This window comes from Leptodactylus fuscus, chromosome 6, assembly GCF_031893055.1.
Source record: "Leptodactylus fuscus isolate aLepFus1 chromosome 6, aLepFus1.hap2, whole genome shotgun sequence".
Classification (NCBI taxonomy): Eukaryota; Metazoa; Chordata; class Amphibia; order Anura; family Leptodactylidae; genus Leptodactylus; species Leptodactylus fuscus.
The window spans coordinates 117,159,708-117,177,035 of NC_134270.1; the positions used below are offsets into that span (position 1 = coordinate 117,159,708).

A 17,328-nucleotide genomic window follows, 5' to 3' on the forward strand; every position below is an offset into this window, starting at 1 on the left:
TCCTGCTCAATCTTGACGCAGGCTCCGGAGTCCGCGGCTTGAGGCTCCCTGCAGATTAGACTCATTCATCTGGGTCTAATAAGCAGCGGGATGTCACGACAGAATACCCTGCATCAGCATCCTGTGTGGCTAGACAGCGGAGAAAATGCCAGCTGTGGAAAATGAAGAGGAATTCCTCTTCATTTTCTGCTGTGTGAACATACCCTGTAGGGTTCCACTGGAAATAATACATGCAAATGGTCCGCAATGCTTTGGTCCGGTTAAAATTTAACTTTTATTTTAATTTAAAAGTCCATGTCCATAGTGCAAATAACAAAAAACAAACAAAACAAAATACATAAAAAACTCCAACGCGTTTCGAGGTGCCCTCACCCCTTAGTCATGGCATGACTAAGGGGTGAGGGCACCCCGAAATGCGTTGGTGTTTTTTATGTATTTTGTTTTGTTTGTTTTTTGTTATTTGCACTATGGACAAGGATATGGACTTTTAAATTAAAATAATAGTTACATTTTAACCGGACCAAAGCATTGTGGACCATTTGCATGTATTATTTCCAGTGGAACCTTCCTTCCTTGAAGTCCGGGGAACTATCAGATCGTGCACCCTTTGGTAACCGGGCTATGGTGAGTGGCAATGTGCATATGTATGTAATTTTTGTTGGATACCCTGTAGGGGTTTGCCTATCTCTGGTTGAGTCTAAAGGGTTGAACTTACTTTTCCAGCCAGTACCACTCATTGTTACTCAGTAGTAGATATGTAATCTCATTCAAGGCCAGTCAGCTGTTGTCAGGTAGCAGAAAGTCATAGATATTGGATGGGCATGGATTTTACCCTGGAAATTTTGCTTGGTGTGACCTCTGCAGCTCATTATTTTGGTGTAGAGGGCCACTTTTTAGGCAGCAAGTGACATTTTGCAAATGTTATATTGAGGTTTTTATACTGTAATTGTATGCTGGTGATCTGCACTGTTTTATAAGTCTTTACATGCCTTTTGTATAATTGGAAATGGTAAAAGAACGACACTCCTGCTTGCCTGCAGCGTACAGTTGGTTCTTTTTGGTGAAATGTTATCTTCCACTTTATCTTGTTCACAAAGATCTGCAGCATGGCTATCATCTGCTTCTAGATTGCCTTCATGGATAATTCAGCACAGAACCTTCCTGCGCAGTTCAGCTCTTTGACAGCCAGGAATGCTTGTTTTGCCGGATGGAAAGAGAATTAAAATGGCAAAGATAACAGGATCTTGTGTGCACTGGAATATTTGTGTTCCTCTTCCTTTGATGTAACACATGACTGTTTTTCATCTCTGGTTATCTCCTAATATATGCAGAAGGCGGGGTGACATTGCCAGTGTATCAGGAACCAGCTGTCACAATCCAGACGGCGTCCTGTGGAGCGGTGTTGACTTTTTTTTTACCTTCTGCAGTTAGCATTGGAGAGTAATGAGACATGTCTATCAAATTGCTATCATGTGTGCAGTGGTTGTGTTTGTAACTGATTGGTTAGATGTAATGTAGCGGTTCAGACCTCACCGGTAGAAAACAGTGACCTTAAACTAAGAGCGACAGAGTAATTCAGGCAAATGCTGAGATTTTCTCTGTTACCTATAAATGACATTAGTTGGGTTGTACCAAGTTGTAAATTTCTCACCTATCCACAGGTGTTAAAAAAAAAAAAAAAGGAATTGGAACACACCTTTACCCCCTGTAGAGGCTTAGGCTAAGTTCAGATGGAGTATTTTGGACCGGAATCTGAGGCGGAAGCTTCCTCAGGTTCTGGCCCAGAATACGGGGTAGCCACGACTGGATGCCGGTGCAGTGCAGCGGCATCCAGTCGTGGCACTGTGAGACAGATTAGGCCCAAATGAATGGGCCTAGTCGGGAGTGTCTTCAGGCGAATTCGCGCGGCACAATCCGCCTGAAGAATGAACATGTCCATTCTTTTTTCCGGGAGCCGGTATAAAGCGCTCCCAGAAAAAAGAAATGACCAGCTCCCATTGAAATCAATGGGAGCCGTCTTTTTGGTCAGGATTTTGAGGCCAAATTTACTATGTGTGAACTCAGCCTTAAAACTCTGCATAGCACCTGTCCATTTGGGTCTCAGGTCTTTGTACACACACTATCTATACGTGAGCATATAACATTCTGATGAAGAATTTAAGCGACTAAACAATGGGGCTCCAATAATGTGGACAGGGGTCCCAACTCCTTACCAGGCTAAGTTAAAGGGATCCTATCATACAAACGCTTTTTTTTCCTGAGTAACACGTTGAAATAGCCTTAAGAAAGGCTATTCTTCTCCTACCTTTCGTTGTCTTCTCAGTGCCGCCGTTCGCCTGAAATCCCGTTTTTTGTTGGTATGCAAATGAGTTCTCTCGCAGCACCGGCGGCAGGCCCCAGCGCTCAAACAGCAGTGGGGGCATCCCCAATGCTGTGAGAGAACTCTCTCCAGCGCCGCTTTCATCTTCGTCAGCAACATCCTCTTCATCCTCTTCTTCCAGTGCAAGTTTCAGACTTCTAGGCCTCGGGCAGAGCAGACTGCGCATACCCACAGGCCACGAGAAAATGACCGCTTACAATACTGTGTGTATGCTAATTAGCTTTCTCGCAGCACTGGGGCCGGTCCCCAGTATTCAAAGAGCACTGGGGGCATCCCCAGTGCTGCGAGAACACTATTCAATGCTGCCTTCTTGTTCACTGCCTCCGCCTCTCCTTCCTTGCCCTGTCACGTCATCTTCAAAAAGGGCCAACTGCGTATGTCTGCCTTTTTGCTGTGGCCAAACAGGAAAGAAGAGGCGGAGGTGGCAAACAGAAGAAGGCAGCGCTAGATAGTTTTCTCGCAGCACTGGGGACACCCCCAGTGCTGTTTGAGTGCTGGGGACGTCCCCCAGTTCTTTGAGAAAACGAATTAGCATATGGACGAAAATCGGGGTATCTAAGGAATGGCAGCAGGGAGAAGACCTCTAAAGGTAGGGGAAGAATAGCCTTTCTTAAGTCTATTCCAACGTGGGTTTAGCTAAAAACGAGATTCTAATGATAGAATCCGTTTAACATATCGTAAACTAGCATCTGCCTGCGACTTCGTCTGCGGGTTGGTGTTGGCGCTGAGCCGCTTATATTTAGCCAATTGCTGTTGTGGATGATCCGTCTGCTCCCGCGTCTCGGCTCTGCTACATCGCTTTATATACGCAGCATACTCAGTTGTATGTACATCTCTGCATATGGAAAGCATACTCAGCTGTGCTACAGTGCTGTCTAAGCTCTGCTACATCTGGCCATTTGCATTAGAGAGGTGTTCTTATGTCAGTGTCTGAGCAGCTTCTGTGTTGGAAACGGCTGAACGGATGTTGCAGAAATTTGCCACAGTTCGATCAGCCTGCTCCCTCATCTCGGCTCTGCTACATCAATGCATATGCATAGGATACCCAGCTGTATGTACATGTTTGCATATGGAGAGCCTATAGAGATGTAGCAGAGTTTAGGCAGCGCTGTAGCACATCGGGCAATTGTGATTACAGGGGTTTTGCTATGTGACTGTTTGAGCAGCTTCTGTGTTACAAAGGGCTGAATGCATGTTGCTGAAATGTGCCAAAGTTCTCCCCCCCTCCCCCATCAGAGGCCGAACAACACATTCCCTGTAGTACTCACTGAAACTCTACACCTGATACACTCCTCTTGCCCTCACACAGCCTGCATGTTTTGTAGTCTCCTGATCTTCTATGAGACTCCATTTTTTTTCAACTTTCACACTGTCCAGCTTCATCCTGTATAGCTCCGCCCACAAAAGTGTGTAGCTCTGCCCACTGCCTAGCATGATCCTATCTGAGAATGGCTCAACGACCTGTGATGACGTCATCACAGGTCCTTTAGTGTAGTGTGAACCTAAATTCCTTCACTGCGGTCGTGTAGTGACGTCATTTACCAGGATAAAAAGTAGCCTATATTTTAATCGGGGTTCCTATCTATGTATGTGGCAAATTTCAGGCAAATCCGTTCAGCCGTTTTTGCGTGATTGAGGAACAAACATCCAAATACATTAGTAGGATATTAGTAGGACGTAAAAAAAAAAAAAACTTTAATTTCAGATCATCCCCTTTCCCTAGATGGAAAATAAATACAAAGAAACAAATTATGTCCAAAACTGCCCATAACGTAAACATAACAAAAACTAACTTTGATGTCACCGTAATCTCAATGATCTTCAGGATATACAAACCCAAAATTAGTTTTTCTTTCTCACCCCATTCTGAATTTTATTTTCATCTTCTCAATACCTCATACAAGAATAATAAATGGTACCACTATGAAATATAAAAGTTATAGCTTTTGGAAGGTGGGGAGTAAAAAACTAAAATAATAAAAATGGAAAATGGCTGTGGCAGGAAAAGGTTAAAAGTAGCCTCTATTAATTTAATGCTATACAGTGTATAGCATTCGGCCAATCAATGCTGGTTTTGCAGGACTGGTAACGGTCAGTTCACATTAGCGCTTGCCTCACGTCCGGAAGTAGTCCGCAGGAGGACCCGCTGAACGGAATATCAGCGCAACTGCAAGCACTGTGCAGTTAAAGCGCACGGACCCCATAGACTATAATGGGGTCTGTGCGCTTTAACTGCACAGCACTCCTAAATACTCTCCTCCTGCTACTCATGGACTTGGTGACTCTCCTTTAGTTGAATAGTGGTTTCCCCTGAAACAAGCATTTTTTTCCATAGACTATAATGGGATTCGATATTCGATTGAGTAATCGAATATTGAGGCTCTACTCGAAACGAATCTCGAATATTTAACTACTCGCTCATCTCTCGTTTTTATGTATTTGCCCCTGTGGTCATTTTTTGAGGTAGTAGTGGACATGGGATGTTTATTGTTGAGAACAATGGTTGGAAGGATAGCTCTAGTTCTAGTCTGTCATTAATGTTACTAGAGACAATTGATATAGAGGCGGTATGACAGTTTTTCTTCTTTGAGTGTATATTTTATGGTGGGGTTATTAGCAATGTTTTAATATGTTTTGCTACCCTAAACCTAGCACCTCATGGCAGTCTTTACTAGCGTAGCTTTTTATTATGCCAAATAACCGGGTTACTCTATCTTGTATTCATACCATCTTCCCTGTTAGCATTACAGTACTGTGTCTGGTCATACATATAGCTTTCATCGATTGTATTCCTTATGCGCAGTATCTCCTTGCGCTATATATATATATATATATATATTTATATATATATATATATATATATATATATATATATATATATATATATATATATCGCCTAAAGCAGGTACTTTAACAGTACACAATACTACGCACTTTGATGTACTTTTACACAGTGGAAAAACGGCAGAAGTAGCCCGAGGCCATGCAGAGGAAAATGAGTTTTAGAGAGAGGCACGCACATGCACGGTCACCTCTCGTAGTCACCCTACAAGCTGTGACTGGTGGCTGCATCACTTGGCAAAATATAGATGAGGTCCCTTCATGTGGTCTCCTATGAGATATTATGGCCTATTCTGTCTATGGTGAAAACGTCATCGATATAGATTGCCTGTCAGTTTTGACAGTGGACATGTTTCTTTTTCGGAATATTAGTCTATTCTTTCCTGATGTGGTGTAACATACCGGGGTTTATTCCATCTTTTCCTGTTACTTTGGTATTGACAGCTTGCCTCTTTTTCTAACCTTTTATGTATCTTTGGATTTTCCCACTTCATTCCTCATTGTATAGTATATTTTGGGGATGGATATGTTCTGCACAGGGCTCCCATAATAGAAGAACAGAGGAATGCTTCCTTAGTGCTGATTTTCTGCATTTTTTTCTGGATCACACTGCAGACCTTTTCTGTCTGGAAGCTTATAGATAATGACAGTTTCTTTGTGTAGTGAAAGAAATGCTGACATTAGCACCATTGTTATCACCTCTGTCAGCTGCTAAGTAGCAGTGAATCTCAGTTGTTCTCACTGAGTCTTCTTCTTAGCCCTTAATTCCGTTTGGCGGCATAACTTAGAAGTGCTGCTTAGATGTTCTTCGGTTTGAGACAGTTGTTAGGTGCTATTTGGACATACGTACTATTATTTACATCCTAAAATTATGTTGCATCTGCATGTTTAATGCAAAAGGTCTATAGGACCACATTTTTGGTTGACTTAATGGTATATGTTCTTAAAGGAGTACTCTCAACTTTTCTTGCTCCTCTTCGCATGCTCTGGGTCTGATTTTTTTTTTTTTTTTTTTTTTTTTTTTTTAATATGTAGATTGTGAGCCCCACGTAGAGCTCACAATGTACATTTTTCCCTATCAGTGTGTCTTTTTTGGAATATGGGATGGAAATCCATGCAAACACGGGGAGAACATACAAACTCCTTGCAGATGGTTTTCTGTCCTTGGCTGGATTTGAACACCAGGACTCCAGCGCTGCAAGGCTGCAGTGCTAACCACTGAGCCACCGTGTGGCCCCCTGATTTTTTATTTCTTCAAGTTACATCCACATTTGCGCAGGAGACTCCTGCATGCTTGGCTTTTTCGTCCACCACTTTAAGTTTTAAAGTAAAAGAGATTCAACGGACCCCATTTTAGTTAATGAGGTCTTTCTGGCTCCATATGGAACCACTATTTTAGTGATCCGCCTATCTGTTGTTGTGGTCCTCCCAAGGCACCAGAACAACAGACAGGCAATGCTAGTGTGAATCTACCATCCATTGTGCTGTATACCTATAGAGGGGTTTGCATACACAATGCAAGACCAATACCAATTACTATAAATACAATCTAAGACTATGTTCACATTTGCATCAGAGTCTTTGTAGCTTTCACAAATGTCTCCCTGAAATTGGTGGATGAAAAGTCCTGCATGTATAGGTTTTTTCATCCACAGCTTTCAGTTTTTAAATAGAATAGACACCCGACGGTTCTAAATGTAAACTTTATTTTAGTAGTCCACCAGTGTATTGGTCTGGTCGTCTCACAGAGACTAGTGTGAACCTAGTGTAACTAGGTGACTGACCTGGTACCAGTGGGAAATAGGACTCTGCCCAAAGGATTGCAATCTACAAGGGAAGGTAGGTGTTAACAATATGTGAGCAAAATAATTACTCATATGGTGGCATAGTGGCAGCAGTGTTACTGTAGTGTATGCTCTTCTAAAGAGGTGGGTCATAGAGTTGCATTTTTAGGTTTCATTTGTGGGGGGACAGTCTTAAGAATCATGGTAGCCAGTTCCAGGGTATGGGGAATACATAGGAATATTCAGTGTGACCAGCCTTCAGTGAACAGCATCAATTCTCCTAGGTATACTTGTAGACAGTTTCTGAAATAATTTGTAGAGGAGGTTGTTTTTAATTGAATTTATTTGGCAGTGGGTAATGAGTGAAGGAATTGGCAATGGGAGAGGCAGAAAAACCTGAGGGGAGAGGTGGATAATGTGGGTAGCAGAGTTAAAGGGGTTTTCCGGGATAAAATTAAAGCCCTACACTAATCTAAACACCCTCCCTTTACCTACTTTCTAAATAACATAATTTATTAAAATTGCAGATTTACCAATATCCCTGGGGCAGTCATGTCACCTGCCCATGGACACATTTTTTTGGTTCTTCCTGTGGGATGGCTCCCCCCTGTTTTCTGACTGCTGACACGTGCTATAGACCCAGTGCTGCTCTGTGTAGCCAATAATCCACCTCTACTGTGCAACAGGCATGGCAGCAGCATCAGACACCTGAACAGTAGAAGTGAATCGTCTGCTACAGAGCAGCCCTGGGAATATAGCACGTGCCCGCAGTCAGAAAAGAAGGATGGGCTCTCCCACAGGAGGAAGACTAGAAGGAAGAGAGGTAAGTATAACAATATGTGGGGGGGGTGGGTGGGTTGAGTTAGTTGGGAAGAGCTAGTAGTGGGTGGGATAGCTAGAGAGACAAGGTGGGAGTATATGGGAGGGAGAGAGGAAGGGGGGGAGTGAGGTGAAAGGGGTTAGTGTGGAAGTTACATAGCAGGAAGCTGAACCAAGTAAACAAATGCAGAAGATACCAGGAGCTCCCAGAGACACCCACAAATCACTCAAAACACTGCAAAAGGTATTTGGGTACTTAACATAAAAATCTCCCTAAGAGTGGATTGGAACAGGGCAAGAGAGTAGACGGAGAGCTCTCAAAGAAGGATGGTGCAATAGTCTAGGCATAAGATATGCCAAGGGCATCGACTAGTGTTATTGTAGACTCCATGTTGAGGAATAAGTGGGTACAAGAGCTGTTTTTGAGATAGATATTACAGGAAGAGTAAGAGTTTGAATTTATGGCTTGAAAGACCAAGGCCATCAAAGGTTTACCCCAAGGTGGTGGATTTGGTAAAAGTGTGTAGCCATCAACTGTGATGATAGGTCAGGTGGGGGAAAGATTATAAATTCTGTGCGACCTAGAAAAGCAGATAGATGGGTTAGGATCACCTGACTCAAATGGTTTCCCGTTGTGAATCAGTTTCTTCTGTCAAGATATTGCTGTTTTTGTTAATGTGCAAATAAGCTCTAGAGCTATGAGGTTGTTGCGCTTACCACTTTGGAGTAATGGAAGAATGGGTTGACAGAGTTGATTGTCCGGTTACAAAGTGAGAGTAAAGGTCAAAAAGGAGAAAAACAGAGCTGTGCTTTTTGGCCTTGCCAGTGAGAAGGTCATTTAATGACTTTAGTTAGGATAGTTTCAATGGAGACGTGGAGTCAGAAACCAGATTGTAGCTGGTAAAATAGTGAATTGAGCAAGAGGTAGGAGGATAGCTTTTTGTGATCATGTTCAAGGAGTCTTGCAATGTGGCAATAGTTTGACAGAGAGATAGATGACTTCTTAAGGATGGGAGTGAAAGTGTCATGTTTAAAGGCTGCGGATCAGGTTCTATGGGGTTGGGTCAAGTGCTCAAGTGGTGAGGGGTAAATTGGAAAACTCAAGAAGTCCTGAAAGGGCTACAGAGACGTACAGAGTTCAATAAGCTCCATGTTGATGAACGAAACCATCATAGACATTTCTGCGACCAATGTTCCAAATGTGAACATATCCTTAGCAGTCAGTCTTCATGACAATTCTTTACACTTGGAATTCATTCAGTATGAGGCCATTTGTTGGTTGCCTGGTTCAGGGTCTATGCACATGACTGTGTGGTTTGTCAGTGCACTAGCCATGTTTTCACAACTATCACTCTGACCCATTCATCTCTGTGGCCTCATACACATGTCTGGTAATTATCACGGGCCCGTGTATATGGCAGTGAGCCCAAGGCAAAGCTCAGGTCAGGTCCTATACCTGTCTGTTTTGCGGCCCGGGATTCCTAGATGAAGTGAATGAGTTTAACCACCACCGACCCAGCACTTGGACAAAGTTGTGAGCATATAGCCTTATAGTAAGAAAGTTCACCTTTCAGTAGAAGAACAGTCTATATGTTACATCTACCGTATATGGTTGATTCATTAATTCCGTTTGCGGCTCTCATTAATGATGTAGATGGAGTGAAATACTTTGTAATTTTTTTTTTCCATTATTGGGCGAATAAGGTGTCTGAAATCTCAGCTTAGATGAAATATTAGCTTTAATGAGGCCCTGCGTGAGTAATAGCGTAGGATTAATAATTTGCTATATTTTCTTTTGTGCTAATATGGCCCTGCCTTGATCTCAATGCTTGACGTGACAGACATAACCTTACTGATGGAATCTGCCTGTCGTTTTTTCTAAATGTACCGGATGGATTTTTAACCATAGGTAGCGGTCGTCTTCTGATTATTCCTCTTAGATCTGAAATATGGAAATGGAATAATTAGACGTCTCTCAATTCTCAGCCACCTCATCAAACACGGGGAACATTTCGGAGGGGGCGCTACTGCAGTGGCCTCTATTTTTTTTTTCTTCTTCTTTGAAGCAGAATGAAAGTACCGCAGGTAGATGGAATACTTTGTGCGATAGCCTTTTATTAGACCAACACATGGCTGAAATTACTAGTTATACAGTCACACACCGGAACACAAACTCATTTTTCCTCTTCAAGAGATTTCTGCTGTTTCAGAGAGAAAGTGCTAGCATATGAGACCATTTTGGGAAACTTGGAAGGGAAAAGTATATGAAAAATGAGCAGCAGCAACAGAGAGAATATGCTTTGTAGTACTTAAAAATCACTGGTCCTTAACCTGTGGCAACATTACCCAGCATGTCATGTCATGGCATCCTAGGGATAAAACTGGCCATATACATTAGATTTTAGATGGCCGTGATGCCACCTTCCGATCACTGATGGGGTTGTCATGATTTGTCTTTCTTTCCCAGATTCCTCCCCTGGGCTGCCATCCACTATATAGTATGCAGTTACACCATATAGATGTGCTATATTATGCTTTCTTAGGGCGGGTTCACACCAGCGCCCGATCTCCACTTTTCAGATTTCCGTTTCCTGCCCGAGAAACTGGAGAGGAGACGGAAGCCGGCAGGCAGTTTTTGAACCCATTCGTTTGAATGGATTTGCAAAGTGTGTGTGTGTGTGTGTGTGTGTGTGTGTCGTGAGCGTCTTCTGCTCTCCACGGCAAAACCTTTTTTTTTTTTTTTAACCAGACACAAAGGACATGCAGAACTTTGTGTCCGGTTAAAAAAAAAAAAAAAAAAAAAACGGTTTAGCTGTGGAGACCATAAGACGCTCACGGGCGGACACTGACTGCCGGGTTTCTGTCTCCTGTCGGCAGAAGACAGAAACCCACAAAGCGGAGATCGGGTGCTGGTGTGAACCCGCACTTGAATTTTCTCTTCTAGTCCCAGTGTAACAGTTATAAATGGGTTACAATTTCATAGGTAATATGTTCTGTAACTTAAGGGGTTAGCCATGAATATTGTTACTTATGGCCACCCATCCATAGGTGGTAGCAGAAGCTGCAGCAACACAACCGGCCACTATACAGGCAAAGAGTTATCTTTTTTCAGCTCTGTACACTGTAAAGGGACCGGCTGTACCCCCAAATGGCTGATCCATGTAGGGGCTGGTTGTTGGCTCCACACTGATCAGAACTTTTTTTTTTTGCTCTCCAGGATAGACCTTACATATCTGACCAACTCTGTCCTAGGTAGTACTAAAATATGTTTCAGAACCTTGTGTTTCTGCGTCTAAGCCCCGCATTCTGTGTTCTGTTGGATATTTTATAGGGTGGTAGGAACTGAACCTTTAGAAGTCCTTTGCCATGTCATTGCTTGGTTGAACTTGATGGACATATGTTTTTTTTTTCTGCACTAACAATGTCACTGTATATAAAAAGTATACTCGACGTGAATGAATATTAGCAGGACACTTCTCTATAATATGCTGCCTATAGGTTGTACTGCATTTTTTTATGTGACAGGTTCCCTTTAAGTTCCGTCATTGTATTATTTTGGCTGTATTGTGTGTATTAATAAACAGCTTTAGGCTCTATTCAGACTTCCAGCAAGCTTATTGTTTGTTCTCTCTTTGACGGCTACAAACTGAATGAAGCTTTTCATTTGCATTTGTCATAATGCAAAAAAGGAAAGTCGCTTATCTTTTTTTTTAATATAATTTTATTTATTTTTTTACTGCTCTTTTCATTCTGTCAAATGTTTTAACAGGACTAAACAGATACATAAATACACATGGCAGGTAAACTAATGGCAAAAGTATCCGTTGGAATGAATGGGTGGTTGAAATGATCAATCAATTTCCATTTTTTGGGTCTTAATAAAAAAAAAAAAAGTCAGAAATGTGAACAGAGCCGATCATAATACATTTTAATTTTGACTACGCTTAGTAAGGTAGTTGCAAAAATTCCATTTCTGAAAACATTTCATATGATCATATGTAGACGGCATTGTCTGATTTTTACAGTATATTCTATCACATGTGCAGTGGTATACCCATAGTTATGACCATGGCATATCAGTCTATAGCAGTGGACTGAATACTTTCTATGTTGATCAGCCTTTACAGGGATACATTTTACTTTTTTTTTTTTCCCCCACAAACCATCTACCTGCAGTGAATGCACCATTACTACATATTATAACAAATGTCCATCTGGTTGTATCCTAAGGCAATATCTCTTCCAGACTTGCCTCTATCCTGTAACGTGGTGCGAAGATTTCCATCCGAGAGAGCGCACAACTGTTAAACGTCTGGTTTGTATGAAGGTTGAACACTCATTGGTTTACCTGGATATCCAGTTACAGGATTATATAAGTGTTAAATCTTCTCTGTATGTCAGCAGCAGCAGCAGCAGCATTGGTTGTGTGCACGCTGTGGACCAGTCATTATATATCTGGTGAATACGACAGATGGCCTTGGATTTAAGGATTAAGCTCGCTCTTTGTTAACCAGTTTTTTACACAGGTGAATGGAGAAAGGAGAGCAGTTGGTAGACAAATATAGCAGTAAGCACATAACGTTATGTAACTTGTCTGTTAAATAGTATTTCTATGTATATTGAAAAAAATATATTAAATGCCCCTTTTCCCCCACCCAAAGTATGTAATGTGGGCGAGAACTACCCTCAACTTCATGAAAAAGTAGCAAATTACTTTACTATTTTTCTGTAACCAAACCTTGAAAGCAGTAGGCGCCAACAGGAAGTGTCAGCAGGGTGTAAAGGACCAATCGGCACATGAGCTACAAACAGCCAGCGCGATGCCTGCCGCCAGCCTGGGAGGGGATGCTCATATCTCACAAGTTTTTGTCCATTTATATCTCATTCCATGAAATATATTATTGTGCATAGACGTGTGTCAGTTTACACATGGCACAAAAATCATCTGATTGAAGACCTTTAGTGTCCCAAATCTGGCTGTTCTAAAGCCATCCATGCCTGCAATTAAAATAAATAAGCTTTAGGCCAGGGCCTCATGTAGCGAAAACGCATCTCGCCTACAAATTGGATGGAATTCTGGCTAATCCTATCTATACATTGTAGAAAAAAATCTGGAGCGGAAAAGTTGCGAATTCAAAAATGTTCGCCGTTTTTGGAAATCGCAGCAAGTCAATTATACCCACAGGAACACTGGTGTTTTCCGTAGTAGGGGCAGAAAGGGAGCAGAGGAAAAATCTGCAGACTTTCTGTGAAAAATACTATGGGAAAAAAAGTGACGCGTTTTTGCCAGTCTTTACTACAGCATTTTTTTTTATTTTTTTTTTGCAGCAATTGGCTGCAAAGGGCCTTATACTCAACCTATTGCTGTACTCCTTGTACCGGCGCAGTTCTTCACCAAAGCCGGATTATTACATCTTGGCATCAGTATGCATGCCCCGTACCTCCAGCATTTCCAGCCGAAGAACTGCGCAAGTGCCAGTAGCATCAAAGATGAGTCCAATGAGACTCAGACTCATCTTTATAAAGGTTTTTTTTTTTTTTTTTTTTTAAATGAATGTATGCATGGATAGATTATAAACAGGACGTTTTAGGACAATAAACCCCTGGTCTATAAGGACCTATGGATGGTTTAATGTCCCAAATTGACCTGACAGGTACATCTAACCTTATTTCTGCAGACCATTTGTGACTTGACTAGTACTAGCTACAATATTGCAGCTGAGACAGCCCTAATGAATTGCTTGGGGTCTATTTTGCACATCTGGCACTACAGGCATTGAAGGTTCCCATGTAACACTAGCCTTAGATATGTATTATATTAGCTGTATATTAGTGGTGCATTTCTACATGTTCCTGAAGCAGTCATGTTTTTCCTTTTATGTGCTTATAAAATAACCGAGTTATATTACCCAGCTCATGGTTTTATGTGTCAGTAACAGTGCATAAAATATTTTATCTTGTCTGACTGTAGGGGCAGAGAGAAAACTGAGACTTCTGTTTTCTAAATCTGCCGGTTCTGAACCCGGGAGATTTGTGCGGTTATTGTGTATATGAGAAGATCTGTCAGCTCCCCCCATCCAATATATATGTTCTTTCATAAGCTGGAAAGGGATATGATGGGAGCTTTTTATGTACAGGGATTTGGTTTTGATGACTTGGAGAGAGAGACAGGTTTTGACTGGTCGCTTCGCTTTTATGATGATGGTTCAACATTAAAACAGAATAATATGATTTTTAAGCATTTATTTTGCATTAAATGTCAGTATTAAGAAATATAGTCACAGAAAAAGTCTTCAAAAGACCCAAAGTCTTTATATAATCTATAACGATTCACACGGGCTTATGTGAAGCTTCTCCAAAAATGAACTGCGTTTCAGACCTAAGCGGTAAACACCCTCTGCCCTCCATGTATATTACTTCTTACAGACATAAGTACAGGTCAGATTGGGGATTTAAAGGGGCCCTGGAGAAAAATAAAAAAGTAGCCCCGTGTTACAGGTGGGTTGAGTTGGCATTAATCTGGGCCAACACAAGTAGGTATGTAAGAGTGTGGGTTGGGTAAAATGCCTTGAACTATGAACTACATGGGCTACTTCTGTAAGACTATAACCATCATGCTCTCTTCCTGCACTGAGAGACTGGATCCTTGGACTGTAACCATTAATCTGTGCGCCTCCTGGTGGAGTTAAGTTGAAATTCAAAGTTACAACTGTGTGTCTGTGTACTGTTCAGAAAGTAGAGTGTGATCTATGGGGGTGTAAGTCAGGTTACTAAATCCTCAATATGGTCTTGATGTTATCTTAGAATATAATGTTCACTAATACATGAAAATAATCATATTCCCCATAATGCATATAATCATAATACATATTGTATGTTCAGGTAATAAACCAACTTGTTCAGTACTTTCTATTGGCCCTAAAAAGACGCCACAGTCGGTGTGTAGGAAAAGGTTTGTCTGTTCTTAAGTTGGGTGTAAGTAAGTTGGACATTTAACTAGACGTCCTTTAGATTTTTACAGCACTGGTTTTCCTAGTAACCATTCCGCCATCACACCAGAAATTATTACTTTGCTACAAATCCAAGAGCATTTTGTTTATTGACGTTGACATATTCCTTCTTATCACCCTCCATGCACACTGTAGTAGGATGAATGTCCTTTTTCGCTCATTATTCTTTCTTTATGTTGCAGGGTTATGGGCCCATGATTATTATTCTGTGTATATGTGTTTTGCAGGAAGTTAGAACATCATATGAATTGTAAGCACCAGCGTGAGATAGCTATGATGAACACCTGCTTGTATGCGCTGTAGTCGCAGCCTCGGGGCTTCTCACTCCCAATGTTCTGTATTCCATACAAACGTCTCTCACGTTTTACGTCTGCTGCCTGTTTCTGGGTGCCTGTTAATGCCAGCACGCCTACACTGATCTCACAGAATCTCTAGGGAGGACACTGTGGTGCCGTAGGAGAGGTTTTAGCAAGCAAAGGGTGCAATATTATCTGCCTAACTGCTGACTCTAACCGTGTTACTGATAGTGACTGAGAAGAAGCAAGCCTTTACTGAATCAGGTATCTATTGCCGTATGTCTACCAGAACTGGGCATTGGGGTTGGGGGTGTAGGCTGTCTTTTACTTTGTGTGTAGCGTGATTGAGTTGGCTCAAATTAGATATGACCAAGGTATCTTAGAATACTTTTTATCTTTGTAAACTCTCTGAACTTCAGACATCTCCTTAGTTTCTGGGATGGTAAGTAGCTACCTGGAAGTTGGGTGGGAAGTAGCTAGCTTCTCCTCCCATATTGTTTAAAAAGGGGTGACGCGGTTAGCTTTTCCTACCTTATTGTTGTAAGGGATAACATAGCTACCGTAGCTTCTCATCTCATATAGCTGTAAGGGAGGAAGTAGCTAGCTTCTCCCCATATAGTTATAAAGTTCCTGTATAGTTGTTGGGAAGGAAGTGTCTGACTTCTTCTTCCATAAGTAGTTAGTTTCTCCTCTTGGATAGTTGTAAGAAAGTAAATAGCTAGCTTCTTTTCCCACATTGTTGTAAGAGATGAAGCTGCCACCTGTGTCATGGCTGCCTGTAAAGGAGAGGTTCTAGGGATATTATCACTCCTTAAGGAGAGATCACCTTCACAGGTGTATGGAGTCTTACAAAAGCCTTTTTCGCTCCACTGGGCATGATGTTTAAGAAGGCACTATTTTCCTATTTACATCTTGGAAAACAGATTTGTATATTTTTCCTGAACATGGGATCGTAAACAGATGTAGCAGTAAGGCTCTATTCACACTAGTGCCATCTTTTCTGTTTGTAATGAAGCAATGAAATCTTTTTTGAATTTTTATAAATTTTGATCAACCTTATCCTGGCAGATCTCAGGAGCTATGCTTTCAGTCCCCCCCCCCCCCCCGTCCATAGGCATCAGATGCGCCTTTGTTTCTGTCTGTACCACACACAGAGGTTTGGGGTCGGTTTGGCTTTGGCCTTACTCCAGTAATATCCGTAGCCGCCATTTGCTCAGTTGTCAGAGCTGGCTTCATGTTCACATTTTTATCTTACATGTTTTACTAGCGAATTAATCTTACAGTGGATTCTTGTTTCCTGCTATAAATGTGTTTTTTTAGGTTGTCTGCAGCTTGTACTTCTGAAATAACTTGTTCTCCTGAGAGAGATGTCTTGTATGATAATATTGATGCGTACCGTAAGATCTTGTGTGGTTAGGGGCTTACTAGATAGGTAAATCCAGCCTGCTAAGGATGTCTATGGACGCTATCTTATTGACTTGTGGAGATCTCCTTAATCCATATTATGATGAAATTCTTTTTCTTCAGAGGTTGCATTTTCCTAAGAATTATTTCTTGTTTGAGTATCAATATTAACCCTTTCTGACCTGATTGTTGCCACATTGTTCTGACCACATATAGTTGGCACATTCACAGATGCAATAACCATCATGTCAAGGGTCACCAGATGTATTATATAGTTTAGGGCACAATTGTTCTTGAGTTGGTTCCCAGCTCTTCCAATTCCCTGTGCGGCTAGGATATTAGGACACATCCTCCACTGTACAGTGTCCGCTCAATACTATTGACATGTTTGGGAGCTGAAATGATCGGGGGGGATTTTCACATAAAATATCCCCGTCGGGTCTGTTACCATAGTAGTAATAATGAGTACTTCATGACATCTTAAGTGTCCGTGTGTCACACAGAAAAAGTATATGTTCTCATTTGTCAGTTCCCAGATCACTGCCAGTAATGATTTAAAGGGGTTTTCCACTATCGGCTGTACCCTAGCCTGCTGATATTATCTGATCTGTAGAAAACATTAGACATATCAGACAAGGTAGTATACAGTTTAAGCGGGCTGTGTTATCTGCTATCCACAGGAGGGTCCTAGTGATCAGATACCCAGATCAGACACTTATTCCCTATCCTGCGGATACGAGAAGTCTTATTAGTGAGAAAACCCCTTTAATAGCCAACATAAACAGTGTATTAGA

General features: G+C 41.6%; 1 protein-coding gene across 3 annotated transcripts in view; it reads left to right on the forward strand.

Annotated features, from left to right (window-relative positions):
• The window catches only part of TANC2 (tetratricopeptide repeat, ankyrin repeat and coiled-coil containing 2), a 329,427-nt gene that overhangs the window by 49,252 nt on the left and 262,847 nt on the right, over nucleotides 1–17,328 (forward strand). The gene's annotated exons all lie outside the window — the stretch shown is intronic.